The 26,861-nt window shown below is 36.4% G+C and overlaps 2 protein-coding genes across 7 annotated transcripts in view; one reads left to right on the forward strand and one right to left on the reverse strand.

Annotated features, from left to right (window-relative positions):
• Positions 1–26,861, forward strand: part of NAV3 (neuron navigator 3) — a 514,063-nt gene that overhangs the window by 225,081 nt on the left and 262,121 nt on the right. The window lies entirely within an intron of this gene.
• The window catches only part of PPP1R12A (protein phosphatase 1 regulatory subunit 12A), a 1,052,766-nt gene continuing 1,025,935 nt past the window's right edge, over positions 31–26,861 (reverse strand). Inside the window, exon 26 of the transcript XR_007630003.1 lies at positions 31–40. The gene's annotated coding sequence lies outside the window, so the exon portion shown is untranslated. The remainder of the gene's footprint in view (positions 41–26,861) is intronic.

Consider the following 26,861-nt stretch of genomic DNA (forward strand, 5'->3'; position numbering starts at 1 on the left):
CAAATAGGAATTCATGGAGTTTTGAAAATACCCTTAAGTACTTTCTAGCATATTAGGCAAGAAATGCCTTCAAAAACTAGACACAAGTGACTTCAAAACTAGGATTAAACACAGATGTTTAAAATTACTGACTCACTCCTGTTTATATCAGTGAGAATTAGATGTTTAAGTACCTTTGCAGAGTTGGTCACTGGGATGTGAGAGTGCTTTGCACTTCTGATCTGGGTCCATGTCCCTGTATTCATCAGCTAAATATCCATCCCTAAGGACAGATACATAGTTCATCCCATGTGTATTCTAGTTGTATTTCAAGATGATTGCAGCATGTCACAGGAATAAATGAGCTCTGCAGTTTTCTGAGTGATGTAGTTCAGATATCAGGAGCAGACAAACTCTGGCAACGCCAACGTCTATGCAAGTTACATTGCATTGTCAAATATGTTAACACATAGGAGGTGCCATACTTCCCTGAAGTACTTCACTTAAAGCTGCTGAAGCCTTTTCAAAGAGGAAAGATTTCAGTGCTTTCAAATATTTTCTTTGTTTCTTTTATTTTCATATGTACCACAGTGATGAATGTGATGTAAATATTGAAGTATTAGACATGTAATAGAATGACTCCAGTTTGGCACCACTGTAAATGCAAATACAGTTATTTGTTACTCCTGGGGTAGGTAAAAGATAGGCTGAGTCAATATTCTGTGTAAAAGGAAAGTACGTGTTTTTGGAAAAGAGCTAATGGAAGTGATATCATGAATACTCTGAAGAATCACTGGGACTATGTATGTGAGTGAGTGTACAACGACTTGAAGGATAAGGACATGGAAAAGTAAATTATGTAGCTCTCCAGTATCTTTATGTAAACTCAATTTTTATATGAAGATTTTTATTTTTCTTGCCCCTTCTTGATTTGTTGTTGATAGATTCTAGAGTGTATTTATTTTGGTTTTAGGGGCAGTAGTTGAAAGTGGGGAAAATGTAATTGTCTTTTCTGTTTTGCTTAACGTTTTAAGTATACAAAATAAACCCCATAATTATTCAGTTGGCTAATTGCATATTTTTTCTGGCTCACTGTTATCAGTGGACAGTAATTTGTTGTCATAGATGGTCTGTTGGGAAAGAGAGAGAGACTAGTGCAGTGGTGATAGAACAGATGGGAAGTGAGTTACTGAATTACTTCAGGGCATGTTTCTTGACTGACCTAAAGCTTCCATACTTGTTTCTCCACTCTGTGGAGTGGCAAATAATACTCCATGGGTAAAATCAGTGAGAAGCTGTCCTTCAGTAGAACCAGGTTTTACTCCTGAGGTTTTTCTGACAGTGGATTTGTGACAACAACCTTAATATGCTTAAGAAGACTTTTTTTTTAAAAAATAGAAACAGTGATATAGGTTTTGTATATTAATTAGAATATATGTTGTTCAGAGAACTTTATGCTTTTAACATTTCATGTGACAGTGTTTAATTGTGACAGATGAGGTATTCTCATTCTCTGGTTTGTGGTTTCTTGAGGTGGCCTCCAATATATTACAGAGTGGTTGAAGTACTACCAGGTGGTCCATACAGAGACCTTCTCTGTTAGGAACAATTCTTAAATCTCTTATGGCTCCATTTATAAATTCCCAAGTAATTTTAGACCATTATGTCTTTAAATGTAAATATTTCTTTGTCCCCAGATCAAATTCTTCAGTATTACGGGTATTGCAGTCAAGACAACTGTAGTCACAGTTTTTTTGAAAAGTCAGGAAAGGACAAGCATAGAAGTGGTGGTGGTCTGTCAGTGTTGATGTGAGTGGTAAAGTAAAATCCCAAAACATTATGACTACAAGAAAGAAAGATGAGTCATAACCAAGAAGTTTCACCCCACATTAATATAAACCTATTGCATCTAGCTCCCTTCACACCATTCTAATACTAATTTTGATGCAACAAAGTGTGTACATTTCCAAAGGAAAATGTGCTCTGGGACTGGGTGTCTCTGAGACAGGTGGCTGTAGAATATTTCTTTCTTAAAAAATGGTCTGCAATGTGACCACAATTGAAAAACAGTATTACAGGTTATATTTGACTAGACATTGAGTTCAATTTAAATAATTAAGAAAAAAAATTCCAAGTTAAAAATACAGGGAAAAGAGCAGAGTCTTGGCTAGATCCCAGGCAGTTAGTGATCACACGTGATCCTATAATGCAAAAGCATGAGAGGTATGGATTTATTCCATCCCTTGAAAGCCAGCAAGGGATTCTCCATCTTGCTTCACTAGTTTTTGTATCTAAGCACAGGATGCCTAATCCAAGGGTTTCTCTGCCTTTTATTTCATGTTTTCAGGGCTTGAGTAGGACCTAAGTAGAGACTGCATCTTACACTCACCTCCTGTGCTAAAGTGAATTTCACCCTCAAGGCCTCTTTTGGAATAAACAGCTTTTAATTCCTTAAGTAAAAACAGAGTTGATTCCGATTTGCTGAAAGCAGATAAAAGCATCCAAATCCATTCAGTTCTGTTTGGTTTGGGTTCTGAAGAAAGCCTTCATTCCAGTTGGGTTCATGCTGCAATTTATTTCTTGAGGACTTTTTACATTAGGGAAAAGAAAGGGGATGTGAAAGGGGGAGATAACTATGTTAAATCAGAAACAGCTCTTTTCTAAAACGAGTTGAGAGTTCCTTTTTCCATAATTAGCACAGCTTCTAAACTGCTGACAGGGCTCCACTGCTGCTTATTATGAATAAAAGCTGGACATGAGCAAAGTTGGGCTGAAATCTTGCCAGGAAGGTTTTGAACACAGAACTGTATTTTATGTTCAAATGTTATATTTTTATTTTAATTTTCTGTCCCTTTTGACTACTATTATGAGATTAAAGTCAGATGGATAAAGTCATTTGAGAAGTTGGGTAAAAGTTAAATTGCCTGAGTCAGTTCAAACAACCAGAAACAAAGATGCATTCTTCCCGGGTTTTAAGGATTACTGTTGAGGGCTAAAATGGTCTTTTATGACACTGAGATTAAGAAATGTTATATGATAGCACTCAGACTTGATTCTCCTCATTTGACTGGAGTAGTCCTCTTTCCTACCAGCTGTTGCTATCACCAATTTGTTGTTTTCAGGTTGGCTCTAAGAATCTCCTCTCGTTGAAGAAACATCAGATTGATCCTTCTGGGCATTTCAGTGGTATCAAGACATCGAATAATTTAATTAATGTCATAATAGAGAAGTTTTTCCTGTAGTCTGGCTAAACATGGTAATAAGCAGAAAGGCTGTAAATATATGGTGTTTGCTGTCAGCTTGACATATGGTGGCACAGGGATGATGTGTGCATGATTTTTATCTGAATGCTAGTGGTAGAAGTAGCAGAAAACCCCATCTGACATTATTTAAAGCTTGGTTCTGCTTTTTACTCTGTGTCTTTGTATCACTTACCTACAGTCTGAGAACTGATTTGGTTTTTGTTCCATAAAGGCATGTTTCTATTTAATCAAGGGTTGTTACTATCAGTGTTCAGGTGTTCAGTCAGAATTATGTGGTTTTTTTGTTGCTATTTAACTTGTAAAGGGAGAATGTTTTATTGCTGTGTCATGAGCAAAATGCATGGGAGACATGGAAGACTTGACTGAATATCTGAGAAAATACTGCAGTGCTTCCCTGCAGAATTGTCCTCTTGTCTTTCCATTGGTTCAGTGAAGTGTATCTAGTGAGTGAAGGTATAATAATATACTCATTTGCAGATGGACATATAAGAGACATTTTGTCATCTCAGTGAGTTATGTGTTATCTCTGCAGAGAACTCTTAGGAGTGGAAAACCTGGGAGGTGGAAGCAAGAGGAATCCTTCCATCAGTTCCAAGCCAGAGAAGAAGTGCATGTTTGTGATGAAACTGAGACACTCATAGTGACCAAAAAGTGAACACTGAGGAACAGGTTTCTCAGCTAAAATAAAAAGAATAGTAGGACAGCATAGGGACCATAGCATTACTTCAGTGGTCAGGATTTCAGTCCATTTGAAATTAATGGGGATTTTGTCACTCATTCATCTAGCACCAGGTTTTCAACCTGAAAGTAGCTAGGCCTCATTCCTCTTGTAAAGGTTTCTTGACAGCAGGAGCTACTAGGGAGCCATCTTCTTCATGAGTCATCTCTCTTCATGAGTGGCCATGAACAGTTGAGTCAGAAGCTTCAGAAAGGGGAACAGATGGGCAGTGTTGTGTAAGAGATTTGGGGATATCCAGGAGAAAAAGGGCACCACGCAAGGTTGCCAGCTGCCCTGCTTTTCTACCTGGCCCGGGCCATGCTGCCAGGCCAGGGGAATGCACCCTCCTAAAACGTGAGGCTTGGCTCACACGAGTACACCACAGCTCCCTTCCCTGTCAAGAAGATAAATCCTAAAATATATGGCCAACATTTGAAGCAGCATAGGTTCATATGTAAAATACCAAGCAGTGGCAGAGGAGGGTGTTATTTGTTTAAAATTATGGCAGGGATGTCAGAGCTTTAGCTCTCATCACTATCTGCCCCTGCAGTGGAATCATGGACTGCTGGCATTTTGCTTTGCTGTTTTGCTCTTGTTGGCTATTACCAAAAGTGCTTCCAAGTCCCAGGCTGAGAAAATTAGGTGCAGAATACTAAGTGGTTTAAGCATTTTACACATATATATATATATGTGTATATATATGTGTGTGTGTGTGTATGTATATATATCTGTGTGTATATATACATGTATATATATACACACACACATTTATATACATGTGTATATATGCATTTTGTTTGTTTCTAGACCTACCTTTTCATTCCATCTGTGATTTCTCATTTTGTGGTCTGTGATTTCATTCTTTATCCCTATGTTGCTCTTGGAAACCTCTTTTCTAACTCTTTCATTTTGCTTGTATAGGAGCAATAACATTTAATTGCCAATAGTACATTTTAGTCCAGATGACAGTCATTTTCTTCCTATGCATCTTCTGAGATGCTGTGGAAAGATATCACAAAGAGTTATCTGCAGTGCTGAGCTTAGACAAATCCTCAGAGCTATGTCCCCTATGTGTTATCCACAGCAGTGCCTCAGTATACACTCCTAATTGTCCTTTAGTAGTAGGTCATCTGCCTAAAATCTGGGAGAACTGTATTCTTGGAATAAAAGAATTTATTTCATCCATGTAACACAGAGGCAATTTAAAGGGAATGATTTTCAAAATGGTTTTATTTCACTGTAAATCTTGTCAAATGAAATAACAGTTGGGCAATGCATCAGCAGCAATGTGGCTCAAACAATGAAGTTAATTTCTTTAATGTTTTGAGGTTGCCTATACTGAGCAGCATTCTGGGTGGAAGGTAAACATTTTAATGGGAACAATTTATTCATATAAATCCAAAATCTTTGCTGCAACTGTTACTTAGCATTCCATAGAGCCATCTTTCATCTTTTCACAGATCATAAAATAAATACTTTTTTTTCTGTATTAGTTGTTCAGTATCTCAGATGTTTCAATAGGGACATCATGGAATGGAAACACTGTCAGTGTAAATTGTACTTCTTATGTCTAGCAGCTGTCAGACTAAGGAAAACCCCAAATATAAAATCTTCTTTACCATTCAGTGGGAATGCTTTTCTCAGTGACCTTTATGCAAGTGGCAGCGTTCAGTTATCACAAGATGTATTTCTGCCTTAAAGAAACTGGTTATGTGAGATACAGTACAAAAACAGTACTATTGCAGATACCTCCATATTAGCCTGTGCATTTTTTGAGTAAAATGTCTTCTCCTATAGGCACTCAGAAGTCAGTAACAACCATAAGTGGAAGAAGGCTGGGAAAATGGTATTAGAGGATATCATGCAGCATGGCAAGCTATCAAGCTTTGCTAAGTCTGCTTCTAGCACCATATGACATGTCAAGTCTATGTGCAGGTGTTGTGGGAGGTTGTTTTTGTCTCACAATAGCTAACATTACAGTCTTACAGGTAAGATTTAGTTTTCCTTGGTATTTATACACATAGTCTGTGATGGTTTGCACAGTGTTGGTCTTTCAATAATGAATATTACTTTACTAGAGTTAGTAAAGTAATAGTTACTTTACTAGCTCCTAATGAGTTAGGAATGGGTGGCCTATTATAAATATTCAAAAGTAAATTTTAATGCTACTGTGAGATAAAAATTTTAATAATTGGGCTTGTCTGTATGTGTAGGTGTGGTTTGGAAATGTCAAAGTGCATTCTGACTTTTGCAATGGAAACATCATATGTTACTGTAAAGACAGCAAAATGTTCCCTGTAGTGCTTTTTGTTGTAATCAAGCTTGTCAGAGAGCAAAACACTCTTGTCTGCAAGCCAGATTTCCAGAAGGAAGATAGTTTCCACGATGTGAACAGATGTGTAGGCAAACCTGAATTTTCTGCTCCTAGGATATGACACTGTGTTTTCTTGCTAGGAATCGCAGAATCACTGAATAGTTAGGGTTGGAAAGGACCTCTGGTGATCATCTACTTCAAACCCGCTGCCAAGGCAAGGTCACCTAAAGTAGGTTACACAGGCATGTGACCTGGTGGGTTTTGAAAAGGAGGATACACACTGCACTGGTACAGCTCATTGGCAGCATCACCATGGCCAGCCTTTACAGCGGTTGTTTTGTTGCTTCCCTCCAGATCCCAAATTACTTAATCTCACAAGCTGCCTCTTCTGCCCATGCAGAATATCATTGGTGCATGTGGCTCTGTGTGCCACATTGCGGGAGGTGCCGAGCCATAGCCAGACATGCCTTGTCCAAAAGCAGTGGTTCAAACTAATTCACTCACTGCCTAACAATCTTGAGAAGTGCAGCTTAATGGGATTTTGGAGTGATTTGAAGCAAGATGTTGAGGTCTCATTTCAGTGCTGTCAAAGCTGCACGGTTCCAAGTTGAAATTTTGGGGAACATACCTTTTGGAAGGCATTTGTGTAGAGTGCTTCCAACTGGAAATTTTTTTGGTATGTCCCTAAATTATGCATCTCAATAGGAAAACAGTGGAAAAATAATTGTATTTGTAACATGGCTAAACTTCTGCATGAATTCTAAAATAGAATCTTTCATTATATTTTAACTTTATCATGTCCAATTTGTTGTCCTAGAAGAACAGAAGGTTAAAATGAAAGAAAGAGAATAAATTTGGTAGTTGTTCAGTATTCCATTAGTAGTCCCTGATTAGGAGAAAATTAGAGAACAATACAGGAAATATAAATTATTCCAGGAGTGGCTGAAACTTGTGCCCATATTCATGGAAAATCAGGGACATAACTATGGTACTTCAGATCAAAGAGAATTCATTATTTACTGTTTTTTCATCAGAGCTGGTGTACTGCGGGCAAGACAGATATTCACATGCTTGGAGACAGGACACATATATTTTATAGAGTCTAAGAAGTATTTGTGACAGCATGAATTCATGTGCTCTTATTCCTAAAATGGGACTTAAGTGAGACATCAGAAGTACACAAGTCTTGTGCCAACTCTCTGCACAGGGGTGAATTTAATCTAGAATGAATAAGGGTATTTTACTTGTTTTGTTTCTTTTTTGCAGTCCCTCTCCCCCTTCTTAACACTGTGTTTTTCAGACTGTGTTTTTGGACAGCAATGCACCGCCTTTAAGTCAAATACTAAGGGCAGTTTTTATAGGAAAGCTAATATATTGCTTTAATTTAAATCAACATATCGCTTTTATGGCTTACTCAAATGTTAATAAATACCCCATTAATTTTTAAATGCTATAGTTTAGAACAAATGCTTAACATTTAGGAAACAAAACAAAACGAAAAAAGAAATATTTGGTAATTGGAACAGAACTGTATTTTTTTCCCATCAGTTTTGTAGCTTGTGGTGCAGAACATTATAATTACTGGCATTACTTGTTCTATGAGAGCATTTTGTGTGATATCCTATTCAGTGCAACCTATGGCTGCAGATTTTGCCAGTTTCACCATTAACCATTTTTGTGAACTGTGATTTCAGCATGCTGAACTGTCAATTCAGACATTTAAACATTTTAAGTATCAGATTTCTAAATGTTAATGAGAGTAATCCAGTTTCTTTTTAATACAATAACTGATGTAAATGGTGTTAATATGACTAAATTTTCTTTTAATATTGATTTTCTTAATGTTTTCTTACTAATTGAGAGCTGTGTGAAATATCTGGGTTGTTTGAAGGTAATTTACCTTTCATCAACAATTTTTTTAGGTGTAATGTTACATGAAGTAGCTTTCACGAAGGACCCAGGAGGCAAGTTTGGACTTTTGTGTTTGAAATAATTTATTCATTATTACTATCAAAAGAAATATAATGGCCGTTCAGTAATACAAACGTATCACAACATACTTCTTTTTGCATATTTTTCTTTCTGGATGTTTATTGTGTTCAGCTGAACAATTACTGTTTTTAACTATTTGTCTTTGTGTGTGTTTGTAAATATATGCATGAATGTGTGTGTTTGCAATTTCTATTTCTTTTAAAATATAACTCATTGGTAGATGCACTTTTGTAAAGATAGATGTTACCTAAAATTTTATTTTCTCCTAAGGTACCTAGCATGGGAACTATCTCCAGTATACAAGTAGATGCAAAGATCACAAAACTTTGGAATGTAGGTCTTGCTTTCATTTTGTGTCAAACATTTTTTCACATTCACTCATATTAATTCTTTGGTAGATTCTTAAAATAAGATTCAGACTTTGTTTCAATGTATGCAATTCATACAGATTTCAGGGGAAAAAATTATGGTTGCACTAAAACAATCTTATTCTGTACATGTGCAAGCAATCTTACTGTTGAACTCTGAAGATGAGGCTTAATTTTAGAAGGGAACTCTCATTTATGAGGTGGATAGTATCTTGACTTTATGGATGTTAGAAATCTTACTGTAAATATTTACCTAAGAAATGGTAACTCTTGCCTCAAGATTTTTCAAAGTAAGTTATTTTCATCCTACAAGGGTGCCATATGATAAAAAAAAGCACACATACAGCTGTTTAGGGGATTGTATTCAGGAAGACATTTAGTGGCACTAGGAAACTTAGCTTTGGAGCTACTTTCAATTCACCTCAGTGCAAGAAGTAGTGTAAATATTTTGCTTTCCTACTGTATTTTGCAAACAATACATAAAATATCTGTCTGTGAGTATGAAATACACACTTGTTCTCAGGTACCTTCATGGAGATTGAAATGGCCCTGAAAAAGCCATGAACTTTCTTGTGTGTAGGTTATAAATAAGAAGGTACAGCAATAGCCTTTTAATGGATGCTTTCTGCAATTCTTTTTGCTTTTGAAGGAGAGTGTGCATTGCCTCTTATGGTAACTTTGCAGGTGATGCAATGCCTGTGATGAAAGAGATGCAATCCTTTACACTTTAAGTCTGAGTCTCTTCTTAAACAATGTTACTTTAAAGCTCTTTCTGTTTTCAGTATGTTTTTCAGGTTTAAGTAATGGCCAATTTAGTGATCCAGCCAGATTAATATTTCAGCAGGCGTTATTTTGCTCAACAATAGTAGTCTGTTTGCCAAGGTTTATTGACAAGTTATAAAGCTTTCGATGTAGGAATTTAGAACAAAAGCACTGGTAAGTCCTTAACTGTAATGGCCTCTGTGTTATTAGGCAGCTGAGTCATGGCTGATGCTTAGAGACCTGTTTTACAAAACAGGGTAATTACTAATCAGTGATCCTTTAATAATCTGTTCTTCCTTGTTTTCACACACAGCACTGTTTTCCTTTAGTGATCTTACATCACAGTCAGTATTAGGAATAAACTTCTCATATAAGTACAAACTAAAGTAAAAGGGAGTATGTTACCCCTCAGAGTAGAATAAAATTTTGTTGCTGAAATTCTAGGTTTCATACTAGGTCAAAGCTGGAGCTGGATATTATTCCTTTCCTGTCTACCTCCAATTGTATAATTACTTAAACTCATGAGCATTCACAGAATATAATAGTCTCTCTGTCCTCCTCCCTCTACCCGTCTCCCGTCTCTTAAAAAGACCTGTAAATTATTTCTCATCAAACTGCAAATACACAACTGTTTCCTCCTTTCAGAAAACATGCAGTCAAACCTGCCAGATTTGATGGGATTACCAGGAAACAAGCCATCACATTGGTCAGCACTTATTCAGCTAGTAACCCACTTAGTGCCATAAAGATAATGCTTCTCAGTATTTCACAGGAAAACCTCAAAGATCTGCTAATAGGCTAAATCAGTTTTTCTAGTAAACTTCATAGGATGTAAGGGAATGTTTTCTTCTTCTCTAAGGAAAACCCATGATGACAGGTGTGAATCCATAGCAGTACTCCTGGTGTCTGCCACCTCTTTGTTCAATGGCACAGGGTAACCTGCTATGACTCAGACTCCTTTGGAGGTGATAGGTTAGTACTTTGCTACTGGGAATCAACCTTATACCATTAATGAGAGGGAGCAAGGCAAACTCGTTATCAGATGGGAACTGAGTCCCTCCCTGTACAGCCACAGAATCACACTGATTATACATCATGTTTTTCACACCTTTTAATATGTATGTGGCTTGGATCCAAATAAAGCATTTGAAACACTACTGTTAATGCACAGTATTTCCTGATGTTGCTGGATTAACAGGTCTTTGTGGATTGGTGTCTCAATCTACACTAAGAGTACTTGGCTCTTACAATGTTGGAAGGGAGAGAAGGTATCTCTGAGAAGCCTTCATTCCTCCAGCAGCATGCACCTATCCTCAACTCACGTGGGGACAGAATGCAACCAGCTCAAAGCATACAGAAACCGGGGCCAGACAAATCAAAGTAGTTGAGTATCAGCCTGGGTGCCTTTTTAACATATTTTCCTTTGTTGCAGCTTTCTTTTTTTTTTTTTTTTTAAATTTTACTTCCACTATAACTGACATCTGCTTTTCAGATTTTTTTTTCCCCAGAGATCTCATCAAGTTGTTGAATGCTCAACACTTGCTTCTTTTTAGCCTTCTAAATTCAACATTTGCCTTTGTCAGAGGGAAAATGATGCTTTCAATCACAGATATTTCAGCTTCCATTGATGAAAGGAGAGTTTATGGCTTACAGTTTACAGGGAGATGTGCTATCTTTTACTGTAGCAGCTGATACAGCTGAAGGAAAAGGCAAGCTTTTGAGCACACAGCCCTAGCCAAGGACAAGCTCGTGATAAAAGGTTTTACTCGGTGCTTGATCCATATTAAATAAAATGTGGATGAGTAAAAGCTAGGAAAATCCCTTATCAACAACGGCTGCTCGTTATTTTGTGGTAGTTCAATACAGAAATGTTATTTCAACCCAAACTCCCCACTTTTAACAGATGACATGAGAAGTGGTAATCTTGCTGTGTTCACTTGAAAAGCAATTCCCTTCCACTTTCTTCTACGCTATAGTGTCCCACTAAACCTCTAGTTAAAAACATTAAAATATTTTAATGATATGTGGTTTGATTGTAGAATATTGGAGAGAAGTATGTATATAAAGATGTGTAAACTCAGTGTTTATGATGGTCATCTCTGAGATTTAGAGAAACTAGCCTCCTCAGGCAAATATCTGCCATGCATGAGCAGATTGGTCTCATCATCAGTTAATAAAACTACAGCTGAGTCCTGTGATGGAAGCCAGCCCTGTGGCAGCTCTAGCTATGCTAGAAACACCTCAAAATCTCTTTAAAGCAGAAATAGCCCTTCCCTGAATCAATCCATTTCTCTGTGTTCAAAGCTGGAGCTGGATACTATTCCTTTCCTATCTACCTCCAAGACAATGAGTAATCAACTCCAGGTATTTCCCCCCTTTTCAGAGGGCTAAGAGCAGAAAATACAGATGGGAGAAACTCCTGTCTTTATTTTTATTCTCTGGTACTTTGGGAAAATAATTCAAGAGCTTGGGACTACCTGTGTTACATCAGTTGCCTTTTACTGTTAGAAAACAGAGGCTGTATTTGAGGTCTGCACTGTCAAGGCCATTTCTGCCTGAGAAATAGGCTGCATACACACCTGGCTCTCAATCTCTCTCTTTTATGTTTATATTTGCTGATTGTCTTTATAGTTGATTCCTTTTTAAAACTGAGGTTACCTGTCACATTAGATGATGGGAATACTTTGTGATATCTGGATTTCTGAGTCTCCAATAATTGTAGCTGAACTATGGTCTGTCTTTTAGGGAGAAATTCAGTGCTACCTTAAAATTTTTTGTGATAGAGAGATCAACACAACTGTTGACTGTTACACATGTATTGGACAATTGTTCTGACAAGTAATATTTATGTATTTTCTAGTTTTAGTTTGGGGACCCCAGCTTTCAGGCCTCCTACACCTTTTTTCTATTTTGCAGTCAGCTGTCTACAGAGGAGCTTGTTCGGTATTTGCAGTAACCCACTTATCTGAGTTATGCTGTGTTAAGTCTGGCCCCAGGAAAAGGATTTTTCTTCTCTGTGTGGATTAATTTGATTACAGCATTCATGTAATAGGTTGAGACCCCTTCTTCCTTTTTTCTTGTTAAAAACCCCAAATAAATCAATCTACTCAAAGTATTTATTACTTTAGGAGTGATAAAAATCGTGACATCAGGAAAAAAAGAAGTAGTTTGCTTAAGTTAATTATATGTTGGAAATAGCACTTACAGGGATCTGGAGTTTAACACTCGGGAAAACTAGCCTATTTTTGAGATCTGGTTTGCTTTGATCTCTTATTTCCTGGGGATTTTCCACAGCTCCTATGTCATAAAAGCTGCTTTGCCTGTTTGACCTTAGTAGAAGTCATATAGCAGGCTGTTTCCTTGTGTTTGCATAGCCTGAAGTTTCTCTTTTTTTCCTACGCTTTGTTATGTAATCCTTGACTACTTTTATTCCTAAATAAAAATTTTCCAAGTATCCATTCTATCTCCTTCAAAGAAATAAGAGCTACCTTGTCTTCATTCTTCTTCACTAGAATGGTGATCTGAGCTTTGTGCACTGCCAGTGGACTAAGGTTTTTGCAAGAAAGTGATATTAGGTGAAATTCTGGCCTTTTTAAACCTAGCTGGAACATATGCAAGAACCATTTGTGTTGGACTAAGTCCTCAAATTTTAAACAATACATCTCATACGCTATGCTATTTCAGACAGCTAATTGCTTTGCTTCTCTGAATCTTGCCAAAGATAATGTGTATGCCCTTTCTATCTTTTATGATGGCATATGATGATTCTGTTGTTTTGACATGAATTTTCTATTATTTCTTCCTCTGTATATTTTAACAGCCTCTAGTATTTTCTCCATGTCCAAATAAGAATAAAAGATATTCTTTTTCCCTTCCTGTATAAATAACACAAATACAGAAGAGAAAAACCTCAATAATCCAGAAACAGGTGACCTCACATTACTCTAGTGTTAATCCTCATTCTGAATGTATATCACTGTTAGCAACACACTTGACACATATATTAAAACAAACAAACAAACAAAAAAACAAAAACAAAAAGAGAGAGATTTGGACATGTATTTGGAAAAACACAAACATCCTGGAAGAGATAATCAAGGGGTTAATTTTATATTCTGTTAGAAACTCTTGAAACGAAATGCAGCAGTTTTGACCCTGGTGCTGCCATGTTTACAGAGACAAAACATTCCTCTGGAAAAATGTGCTAGGGTAGTCCAAAAGCATGTCTCCTGTGAGTGACTTCGGTGCACACACTTTATCAAAGCTTTAAGGAACCAAGTTATTCCTTTGATCAGGTAGCTCAGTGCTATGCAGATACAATGGATGTGTGGGAAAGTACAGCTTAAAGAAAGGATGACATTTCTTTTCCCCTCTTTTTCATGCCTGAATTTTTGCCCTTCAGAGACTGCTACATTCTTTTGCTTATGAAATAAACTAAATCCAAATCAAGCACAGTTTCTTCACTCTAAGTTCTTTTAATTGTCTTTCCTTTTTTTCCCTTATTTTTCTTTTTTTTGTTTCCTTTTTTTTCCCTCCTTTTTGGACTTTGCTACCCAAATTGGGTTGAAGTGTTCAGTCCCATTTTATAGCAAAGCCACAGTTTTGTAGCTTTTTCCATGGTGAATTACAGATCAGTTTTACTTTCAGGAATGACAGACATGGACTTGGTTAAATTGTTGTATCTGTCTTAACTTGGGTTTGTTATATTCCACTCTAGAAAAAAAAAAAGACTTGCCAAATATTTTTATTGGCTTGTCACCTTTACTGTTATAAAACCATTAAATTGAATGAATCTATTAGAACCAGATTTTAAAATGCCTGAAAATCTTAAGATGTCTTGCAGCAATGTATATGGAGTTGTTTTAGTGGATGTCTGATTTTTCATTAAGTTTTTGTAATTTTCAAAATCATTCTGCCTAATTTAATAGAGTTCTTTAGGTACCACAGATGCTGTCTTTTGCTGTTTCATGAGGGAATGGATAATTAATCTGAAATCTGTGAAAAGTTTCAGCTAAATTTTCTCTCTGAAATGTCAGAGGAAGACATAGTAGGAAGAACTGCCCTTGCAGCAAAATGATCAGCAGTGTCACATGGAAGGGAATGCAATATATCTGACAGAAAGGTTCCAGGAGACACTAGCTCAGAATTTCAGAATGGAAAGAAGATTTTAGGAAGTAACAAAATCTGACCCATTTGAACTGAAATAAAAGGAGAATGAAAATTACATGGCATCTTTGTATTTCAGGTAGCATATGAGCCTGGATACTTCCTGAAGTTGTGGTGGACTTGTCCCCATTTATATTAATTTGCCAAAACATTACAGACTCATACAATTTATTAAACTGAGGCTATAGGTGTGAATTTTGATTCACAATTGTCTCTTGAGGAGCAATTTGTGATGAGACTTATGATTAAATGGAATATTCTTGTATAATAGCAGAGGTGTTAGTAGTGATTTTTCCTTCATTCCTGCCACAGGACTTTGGTACATGTATTTGCTATGTTTTTTGCATGAGCAAAATCAAGATTAAATTGTCCAAGAATTAAATAAGAGGAAAACCAAAACTGAGTAAATATTAGAGAAAAATTTTTGGAAACTGGAAATAAAACCAATTAACATACATCTACATACATATTTCCAATCCCTTGCTGAAATATAGATTAAAGAAACACAAGCAGATTCTTGCCTGTAAACCAAGTTCAGTTAATTTGGTATTGATGGGAACCCAGGCACAACCAAAAGACCAGTAGACCTGACTGCCATAAACTAATGGTTCCATCTGTCCTCCGATTTGCCAAGAGCTGCAGTGTACGAGGACCAACCCTGCCTTGTGAAAATAGGGATGGATCTATTTGAGCTACAAAGGCATGCAAGTGTTTGGCAGTATTAAACTTCCAGGGCTACAGATAAAGTAATTCTATTTCTTTAGTTAATTTTTAAAGTATTACCCGTGGCTCTGAGCTCTGAAGGATTTTTAAATAATCAGCAAAACACATGCACTGTTATTTGGTAACCATGGAACTTTACTTATTTATTGAAGAAACCCTACATCACTATATAAAACTAATGAAATTGAATCTCAAAGTAGTAGTCTCATCAAATTATTTTTTTCTTTGACATGATCTGGTAGGAAAAATTCAGAAGGATTTTTAAGTTCCCTCAAAAAGATTTCTACTACAATTTCTACTAATTATTATATTTTGCTGAAATTTCCACTTATATTGTAAAAGAGTTAAATGTACAAATAAATTTTTACAGAATCAAGCACTCATTTTTATTCTTAATATAAGGATCTTTAAAAGTGTTTTTTTAGTTTTGAACTATCTATTGCTTTATTTTTTTAAAAGTGTTTGCTTTCCCTTTATATTGGTTAATTATCTGTTGAAGGAAAGACCATAGTAACATTGTGTGAAAAGGAAAGTAGTTAATAATAGTAGATTTTTTTCCCTATTCTGGTCTGAAATCACACTGAAAAATTGCAGCGTAAGGTGTGATAAAATCAGTACCCAAGGATTTAGACTTTTCAAAAACATGATCAGTGATAGAATAAAATTTGACTAAATTTATTGAGGTGTTGCCCACATGAAAGATTTTAGGGTAGGTTCCAAAGTTGCGGGAGCAACCACCTTAATAATTCCTGATGCCAAAGGCCACTCCGGTACGCATCCTCCCTTGTCATCCAAACCTCTCCCGAGCTGTTACCAAAACACCATGATCCAGGAAAAGCTTTCTAAATGCTTTGAAGGTAAAGGGACTGGAACAGGTTGCTTAACAAAGCTGTGTAATCCCCAATGATGAAGAAATGCTCAGGCAGTGAACAGGTGTGTGTGTGTGGCCCATATAGTCAATCTCCCTCTGTGCATGGGGTCACAGGTTATTCTGAGTTGGAAGGAACCCACAAGGATCATCAAGTCCAACTGTTAAATGAATGGCCCATATGGGGATTGAACCTGCAACCTTGGTGTCATTAGCACCATGTTCTAGCAAAATGAGCTAACCATGACTAGATACCCTCTGGAGAGCACTTCTTTGACACATTTCTAGGGTTTTGTGAAGGTAAACAGAGTACTATGTAATTTATATAATATAAGGAATTTATATTCCTTATATTATTATTTTCAGAAGGGCTGAACCAGTGCTTGGGTTAAGTGGGACATTTCCCTGAGGCCCCAAGAAAAAATCCAGTTTGCCATGTAAATCAATAAACATTTCAATTAAGCCTATACACAGCCCTGATCCTTAAACACATGGAGTCACAGGAAGTGGAACTGCCCTTCTAGTTAGAGAAGGTAATTTCAATCCTTTTTTTTCTAGACAAAAATGCATATAATCTATCAGCAGGTTTTGCCACCAGTCATGTCAAGCCAGATGAGGTCATATGATTTCCAGACAAATATTCCAGATAGCTCTCTGCTACTTCTGAGCAGATGTCCTTGCAGCTCTTGTCTCCTGAAGGCAGAAAATTTATCAAAGAGAGGAAATTAAGAGTGAGTTTGTGCCTTTGAGCCAAAATATACTGTAAGGATCATCCATAAGCAATAACACTGAGGGATAAATATGCAGTAAGAGACTTCGTAGTATTATTCTACTGCCTGAATAGGCAATAGTTTTTAAGGAGTGGGTTGTGGATAGAAAGAATTAAATGGACAAAGCACAACCACAGGTGGAAAAACAGTTATTTGGTTGATTATTTTTTAAATTATTTTTTTCCAGCTAAATATGTGAAAGCTGTTCCCCCAAAAGTTTCTGGGGTTTATATATAAATACCTTTTGAAGTGCTTTAATGAAGTTTGCTTATAATCTGAAGTCCTTCAGATATGTAAATTATAAAAAAATTATAAAATACATTGATATCGTTCTGCTGTAAAGAAATCCTAAAGGTTTGACAGATTGTTTAAATGCAAAGAGCTAAGTTTGCCCAAATACAGATATTCCATTTTCTACCTTATTAATTCTTGAAATTCTGAGAAAGAATCTTGGATGTTCATACATTCTTCAATGTGGCTAGCAGTAAATGGTCAAAAGACATTAAGTGCTGGATTAGAAGCACTTTGGGAGCAATTTGCCTTGTGAATGAAGAAAAGAGCTGGAGACAATTGCCTGATATTCAATCCATATATGGATGTCTTGTGTTTCACATAAAATTTTTAATCCTCAGTGAATGTTGGGAGGTTGTTTGTAAGGCCATGATTTTGAACTGCATCGAGACCACTTATTTACTTGCCAAAAACTGTGTTCAAATTTGAGGGTATGTACAAAAGTTGTTGAGACTTGAGAGTGATTTCACGCTCTCTGAAAGTGTAAAAAGATTTTTTACTCTGAGATTATTTTTCCTCCACAGGAAATTTGCAATGGTGCAATTCTCTTATCCCACTACAATTTTAGGTAATGGTATTCACCACTTGAATGATCCCATATGTACAGTGAAGAATAAAATAATAACATTGTTGTTGTTTGTGCTTGAGTGAAACAGGTCTTGTTGTGATACCTGATGCACAACTGTAGTTCTCAGATTATCACTGAGGTTGCAGCAAAACCAGGGCTGTGTTCAGTTCCAGTCTTTAATGTGTGCATTGTGTTCTGATTCTTAGTTTCATAATGAGGATGCATGAAAGCCTGCAGAGATATTATATGCTAAAAATTGTCCAGAAAGCTTGGGGACCATCAATTTAGAGATGTACAATATGAACTATTGACCTAAAGAGCTTGTAGTCCAAGTAGATGCAAGGGACCTCCTGTATGTGTCAAATGGGACCATTTAGTCCCTTCTCAGCTGGCTTTGGATTGAGCATAATTGCAGTCCATACTTATGGGACCATTGCACAGTCCCAATCTTAGAACACATCTTAATGACTGGTGGTATAGGAAACACAAAGGTCATGTTGTTGAGTTTGAGATTTACTTTAGATTGACTCAGAATATACTGAAAATTTTTATTTTATTTTTATCTTTATTTTTGTCCATACAAGCAAATGAAAATGATGGAAGAAAAGACACAAATTAAAAAAAAAAAAGAAAAAAAAAGAAAAAAAGATGTTTTCATCTTTTATAAATCCACAGTCCCAGGAGTACAAAATATAATACGATTAGGTACTCCAAACTATGACATTGGGACTTTTTTCAGAGACAATTCAGGGCTTGGGGTGTTTGTCCTTGTTCTGGCTCATTCAAACTTAATTCTACCTCCTATAAGGCACGATCTGAAGCCCTATTTTCCAGTCTTCACAAAAAAATTTTGGCTAATTTGAAGTTAGATTAGGCAAATTATCCTACCCTTAGCAAAGAAAAAAGGAAAAGTCCTTGGGAAAAATGCCTGGATTTGTTTAAAAATGGATCCATTCAATTATTAAACATGATTGGCACTGCCAAGGAGCAGTGACATGGATCTGAGAGTGATGCTGGGAGCAGGAGGACAATTGTGTGAGTAGTCTAATTCAGCAATTCAGTGAGTTTGCCTCATTTTTTTAACTTGGGAGTGTAACCTTGTCATACCAATCCAGTCATGCCTACAGGAGACTCCCAATATAATCAGTGGAAGAAAATAGGCAGGAGGTTGATTAGTCTCATCCTTAAACCAGCCTTTAGTTTCTGTCTGTTGAACATAATTACCACTGAGGCTGTCTTGCTCAGACTTATATTTATGAAGATGTATGAGATGAATCTCTGGCTGTGTGTATTGTTCTGTTGCCCAGAACAGGCAAACCTCTTCTGTCCCTTAAATCCTCTTACTCCCTGGTGTGATTCCTTTCTTTCAGTATAGACCAGGTCTCAACTAGGACTTCTGCTACTCTTCTCAAAGGCTCCCTTTCCACTGTCTCCCCTGTCCTACTGTCTACCTATCTAAAATTAAATAGCTATTCCATGGGTTAACTTTGGTAAAACAGTTGAAGAAGTAGGCTTCAAATTGCAGCCTTAATGGTTTTTCAATATTATTTTTCCACTAAGATGTCAAGCATCTTTTGCAGAAAGGGCAGCTGTCTGGGAAGTAATTTGATAGGTTTGGGCAAGTTTAGACATGTGTTCTAACATAATACACAATGTAGCTCATAATTTCATAGAGACATGTTCCTCTCTGTAACCGATACAACAGACAGATGGGGGAGCACAAGTTTCAGGAGACACAATTATGATTCATTTGCGAAACAGGCGCGTTGCACAACAGCTGCTTGCCAACAACAACTATTCTTCTTTTTCTCTACAGCTGTGCTAATCTATTTAAAAAAAATTAAATTATTTTAGAGAGTCAAAAATACTTTGTTTGATCTAGTATGTTTTAAGTGTTTTGTTTTTTTTTTTTTTCATCCTGAAATAAAACATCTGGAATGTTTTGAAATTAAGCACTTTCAAAAGTAAGAGTTAAATATTTGCAAGAAATATGGCAAAGATACATTTTTCAGTACCTTTTTGGATGTGATTAATCACTGAAATTTATGACTACCTGATTTAAAGTGTAATTTCAACAGGTCCATTTGAAAGAAGAATTTTGAAAGAGCACAGTAGTTTACAGACAAGAAGTAGGACTATTTTAAAGTATAAAAGGAATAATTTGTTCTTACTAGTTTTCAAGCAGAAATGTAGATTTTCTTAATATATTTTATCTAGTTTTGTTGAAACATTTCTTTTGTTGCATCTGTCTCCTCATATTTTGACAAATTCTCTTTGCCAAGTCCTGTTCCAAATTTAAGTTGATGACGGTTGTATGGCTTCAAAGTTGGAGTAATTATCTAAATCAGTTTCTTAATGAAATTACCCTTGCATGAAATGTAACAGGCTGTGCTTTCACAGTAATTTACAAAGTGCTCAATATGTGTTGTATTGCCCAGTGGATAACAACCAAACATATATTCTGCTGTTGTACTTTTAAGTGGAAAGTTTATCCCTTCTATGATAACGTTCCCACTTTCTTAGAGAACTACTATATACATCAGAGTAGTAGGTTTTAATTGTTTCAGAAGCTTCCTGGAACTGTGGGGTGATTTAATATTTCATGTGGTTCTCTTTGTTGCTTTTGTGCTTCAAAGGATGGTGAACAAATTAGCAAAAACCTCGGAGCCAGCTACTGTCTTGTATCTGCACAACTCCCACCAGCTTAAACCTGCAAACTCTGCTTAATGGCTTGAAATGGATATGACTTTATAGTCTGCATCTGATATTGAACTCCTGATGGCAATGAGAGGATCACCCTTAGGAAGTACATTACCCTAACATATAACTGCAGGCTACTTGTATGCCTTTGCTTATTTCACTACAACTGAACTCCTGTATTTTAATCTATACCTCATCATCTTTGACTTAATGTGAGAAAGAAGATTAAAAATAGCTCATTCACTTACAACAATTTGTGTATGCATCTACCAAACTCTATAGACACAGATTGTTTCAAAATAGCTTGAGCTGCAAGCAGAAAAAGTGTCTGGTGACTCTTCAGTTCTCCTCTTTAAAAGCTTGTTAAAAAACCCTTGAATTTAGTATAGAATATTTAAAGTGAAAAAATGACAGCAAGTAAGGAATCCTTTAAAAAGGAAAAGAAAACCAAGTATTAATTTCGATCTGGACCCGTAATAGTTATAGGATATGTTTTCAAATCTATATAATTAAGGGCTCTAGAAGGATTAGAAGACAGCTTAAGTCATAGGATTTCTAACCGAAATGCAGCCATGGACTGTGTAATAATCTGGATTTTTTCCTACATTGATCAGATGAAGGACAGTGGAATGGGTAATGATGGTATTATTGTAGAATCCAGGTTATGACTCATAAATGCCCCTTACTGTAAGCATAAGGATACAGCAGTACTATTTTTGTGTTCAATGCATAGGTATATGAATAAAATGAGTGTGAGAATAGTGAATGGCCAGGCTCTCATAGCATTTTTGGCATAGATGAATGGATGGATGAATGGATAGACAGGTAATGCCATCTTGCTTTTCCTACACTTTGTCTGAGTATCTACTCTGTTCCATGTAAGTACTACTGGCTGTAAGATCATAATCACTCCCAATATTTTTCTTAGCATCATAGTTGTGATGACTTGCCAATTTCACAGTTCACATCTCTTTTAACAGACTGGTATATTAGGCAATGTTAAGGTATTGCCAGCAAAATCCAGATGATATCTCTCACCCACAATATTCCCTAAGGGAAGACAGGCTCTTTTTTGTTCTCTGTAAAGCTCTTGAGGTCCTGATCTGTGGCTATGGTTCTTATCTAGAAGTATATAAAAAAAGAGGACTGATGTTTGCTACTGTTTTCCGTTGCTATTGTAGCACTGTCTCATCTGTGTAAAATAGCTATAAGAAGGTTTTCTAACAGACTTCAAAAAGACTCTTAGAGCCCTGCCTCTAGGGTCAAAACTCTGGGGCATGGGGCTTGGATTTTGGAAGGCATTTGGGAATGACATTTTACTTTTATATCAAGGCAAAAAACCAATGGCTTCTCTCAGTGACATTCAGGAAAGGAGAAACCAATATGTTTATATGGATTCAAAATAATTCAAAAAGCATCTGAGGCCTTCAGATTCTAAATCCTTTTCCTACTTCTCATATTAGCACTATCAATATAACATTCACAGATTTAGTTCTGGGCAAAAGGTCTCAGCTTTTATATAACCCACTGACATTAAAATGATTTTTTTCCAATCACAGTTGAGTTTTGACTTCAACTTGGCTGCCAGTAGAATAAGAGAATTTGAATAAATAAATTTTTAAAACCAGCCTTGATAAGTTTTTAATCAGTTCGGAAGAACTTCTGCTTAAGCCAAATTTGTTTCAGAGTTCATAGAAGTGGTGCTGAATAGTTTAGCCTGCCAATTAAGCAAATCTCATAATGGTCCTAAAGTTTCTACCATCCCCACTAATTTCTATATTTTCTTTGAACTCATTTACATAAACAAATAGTATAATCCCAGCCTCATAGTCCTTGAGTGAGAACTATTTAGCACATGTGGCAACCGAAGTCTATGGAAAGATTTCTGACTGTGGAAAGATTTCTGTGGAAATTGGGCTTGGTTCTTGGGTTCCTGAGACCACTGAAATTAGGGATGGATTTTTCCTCTCCCTTTTATTGAAATCAGTGAGATTTGCTTACTCAGAGACCTTTAAAATAAAGAACTTTAAAATTCCAACCTTTCAACAGCCTATCTTGAAACCTTGTTTGAGGAATAGTTGTTCTGTAAGATTTTGCTTTCATCTGTACTATGTAAATCCGAATATAGTTAGTGAGAACTTTAGGTGGCCTAAGCTGAAGTTTAAAATGACTGGATATTAACACCCAGCTGTGGGCATGATCCAAAAGGTATGGTGCTAAGGTTTGACTCACTTTAACTCTGTTTCCTGTTGGGAAATTCTCCTGTTGAATGTTTTTATTTTTTTAAATTAAAACCAACTGTCTTTCATCAAAGAGGGGGAAAGTGTGGGATTCTTGAAATCACAGATCAAAGAAAAGCAATTCTCTAGTCACAGTTGGACAATGTCAAAATTTCTGAGCTCCAGGTACTTTAGTGTTATGTGAACAAACAGGGGGAGGTTGAAGACACTAGCACACACAAGAATAACTCTGTAGCCCTGCTGGCTTCTCTGGAGAGCAAACAAAGGGGGAATTTATCAGCAAAACCATTTAGAAAAAACCTACTGGGATAAATTTTTGAACAGAAGTTATAGCATAAGAAAGATTCATATTTTGTTAAACCTAGCAAATTGTTTGCATATAATATAAACAAAAAATTCTTTCCTGCTTTGGGAAGACTCACTGGAATTATTTAAACTGATACCAGGGATGAAGTTTACCCAACACATAGAAAGTACAATTTATTGAAATAATATTTTTAATAAGTTCAGTGATTACAAAAATAGTTGTGTAAGAGTTTTAAAAATAGAGATTTAGTGAACTTTTGGAACTGCCTACTAGTCAAATAATATTAGCGGTCTAACAGTTCTGCAGAGGTGAAAAAGAGATGCACAGTTGTGCATACTGCCTGTGACAGCACAGACAAATGCTTCTGTATTGTTCCTAAAGGTTTTCTCTGAGAGAAAAAAAAAAAGCTTCTCTTGATATCTACATTCTCAGTAGTTACAATTTCCCTTGATTTGGAAGTAAAATATTTCCAAATATTATTTGTGTTTAAAATTCCAAATATTTTTTGTCTCAATTTGTAGAGTAGACTGAAGGGAAAAAAGAGGGTTAGGGTAAAGAACTGGAATGTTTCACAAGTGTGTGAAGGATAGAAATCTATAATAGTGTAATACTTATGAGCAACCAAGAGCCTACATTCTTCTCTCAGTTACTCTGGCATAAATCTAGAATTACTCATTGGAAGTTCAAAGTTTTTGCTGCAGATATACACCCATATAATGAAGAACAGAGTTCAGCTATGAAAGGGTGGGAAAATCAATTTGGCCAGAATGTAACTAGCCTGGAACTCAAACTCTAATCACAGAAAAAAACCTTTTCCAGGTCAGAGAGCAGACTGCACATTTTGTATCTCTCTCTTCCCTCCCTCCCTCCACCTCCATCTTTAGCTAATATATTCAAAAAAGTATAATGACCTCCTCCTTGCATTAACATCCCATGGCATTAGACATTGGGCTGCTTCAGCTTTATCATGTAAGGCAGAATAAAAGTGCTCAGATATGGATGAGACAAAAGGTTCCATAGAAGGCTAAAAAGAAGGAGGGCAATTTAAGCAAAAGTGGTGGGATTATAATTTGAGGGAGTAAAGCGTAGAGCTAAAAACAAAACTGTGGGATATTGGGAAATTTCCTAAATTAAAGTAGGTTTCAGAGAAGACCAGAATCGTTTGACAGGTTGTTGAAGTGGATATTTGAATACTCTGCTAGTTACAGATCCCAGTGTTGCTCAAGTGGCTTGTACTGCCGAAATTGTTATGCTCTGCTATAATGGTTTCTGAAAAGAAAATAAAAATACTGCTTGCACATCTTGTTCTTATTCTGAAGAATATTCTCTCACTGTGTGCAGGGAAGGGAATGGAATGAAAAATAAGACTTTCAAAGAGAGTATAAGAAAAAAAAATAAAGAAATAGAAGAGTAATGTATGGAATCTAATTATACCTTTTCTAAATAGGGAGATACTGTAATAGCATATCTTATAGAAGTAGCTGGAATTATGCAGTTTAGTACCAACTGAAAATCTTCATAGGTCTTTCAGGGAAGTTATTGAACTTCTGGCTATGATGCTATATGAATGTGTAATGCTGACATTTTCTGTAGGTAATGGTCTCTGCCTTTGTCACCACTGAAGATGCATGTGCCACAGGTTACATTTTCACTAGTGACTGTTAACTTAGTACTTGCTGGTTTATAGCTAACAGTATCAATAGAGCTGGATGCTCCAGCAAAGTATTCAGTTTAGTCTCCCTTCTGGTTTTGATAAAAACCTGTACTTTCTTCATAGCTCATCCTAGGTTTATTGTAGGTAGAACAAAATAATTCTGGTTTTCTATTTTATTTTTAAATTTGTGAATGCTGATACTGTTTTTATGGCTGCCATATGCTTGTTACATATGTCAGTTCTAAAAGCCCAACTGATGGATGAAAGCTGGGAGAGGAGTTTTATCATTTGTCTCCCATCTAGTACTTTTCCTGCACTTGAAGGTAAGTCCAGTATAATAAATAACCATAGCCTACTTTTTCTTTTTTTTTTTTTTTTTAATAACATGAGACATCTGTAAGGTAATATGTCTCTCCAATATGCTGAGAAGCAGGAAGGAAGCATCCACCATCTGCAGGATTTGAAGTTATTTTTGACAGCTGTGTGCTATTGAGTGTGGGGTTTTTTTCGCATTTTGTTTTGTTTGTTTGTTTGTTTGTTTTGTTTTGTTTTGTTTGTTTGTTTGGTTTTTTTTTTTTGAAGATGAAACAACCCAGGTGAATTGCTCAAAGGGCATTAATGACTGTTGAACAGTCAGACAAGTTGAACATATGTACTCATATGTGCATAAGGATACACACCAAAGATAAAATTATGCATCTGTAGACAGAGTAGTGGTGAGGGAATATACTTTGCTGACCTGAAAAGCTGCTTTTGTAATGCACTGTTAGATTTCTGTTAGGATTACACAAGGTATATGGTGTAGCATAGATGGGAGATATTTGATAATGAGAAACAGCAGTTCATCTCAGACACTTATTGATCAAAAAACTGGAAGGTTTAGTCTAGTGACATACAGAATCCATTTCAGCAGTTGGCCTGGAGCACGTTCAGATCACAACAGAATGGAGGAAGGCAGAAGGTTTCAAGGCTCACTGTAGGAAGTGTTCACATATGGCCAACAGGAGATAGAGGCAGATGGTTGAGATTTTAAGTATGTGCATTAAGCCAATTTTTATTTGAAAGAAAAGAGCACCCACTTACAGCTAAACTGTACATGGTCAAGGTTTATCATTCATTGACACACAAGGCCTGATTGCTTAGTATTTCACAGGTAGAGATGAGTGAGCATCTCTGCAAGAGCTCCAAGCTGGGCAAGCACAAGAGCAGAAAAACACAGTGAGAGTGGTAATATGCCCCAGTGAAGAAACACTGCTTAAAAATGTGAATTCTGTTTAGTGTTGTCATATCTTCTCAATGAGAGCAAGCAAATGGCACAAAAACATGATTAGAAAGAGCATATCTGCTTATCAAAATGAAACAGAAATCCTCAAGTGATCCAAGGTACAATATCTGTTCTTCACATAAGAACTTAAGATCCAAAATGACTGTACTTGTCAGAGCAAGGATCTACGACTCAGTACACTGCTTCTGACTGCTGGTAAGAGATGATGTGCAAGAAAAGGGTACAGCAGTGAGGCCTGTAGAATCATACAATTATTTAGGTTAGAAGAGACACTTAAGATCATCCAGTCAAGCTGTAAACCTGACACTGCAGTGGGGCATAATACTCTACCAGTACACACATCCAGCATAAGACTACTGTAAATGACAGTTTTTTCGATAGGAATTGTGGCATGGACGGTGATATAATGGTGATCTTGTAATTCTTCACCAAGAACTACAATGTTTGTCCATACTTTATGTTGGGATGGTAAGCTTGCCTTTAAAAGGCATATCAGTATCTCCTAAATTGGTGTGAATCCCAGGAAATGTCGGATAAATATGAAATAAATATTTATGTGGTTATAGAAGATGAAAATAATATGGATATTGCAGGAAGGGTTGCTTGATAAAAAATTGAGTTATGATGACTATCTCCAGAGACCAACAAGAAACTAAAAACATAGCTGGGATCATTCACCTATAGTCTTAAGCAGTGAAGAATAAAAAACAATATTAAGCAATAATTACAACTTAGATCAAGGTACAGGTAAGTGGATGGGTAGAGGTAGTGGAGCACAGTAGGTATTATAAATTGTGGATGATGCAAGCCACCAGTGAATGACTACAGTCTCAAAGCAGACAATGGATTGTGAGTCAGAAGTGCTCCTCCAGCTGCAGTGCAGCTTGGACTTG

This window comes from Myiozetetes cayanensis, unplaced genomic scaffold, assembly GCF_022539395.1.
Source record: "Myiozetetes cayanensis isolate MyiCay16 unplaced genomic scaffold, myiCay2020 scf3, whole genome shotgun sequence".
Taxonomy (NCBI): domain Eukaryota; kingdom Metazoa; phylum Chordata; class Aves; order Passeriformes; family Tyrannidae; genus Myiozetetes; species Myiozetetes cayanensis.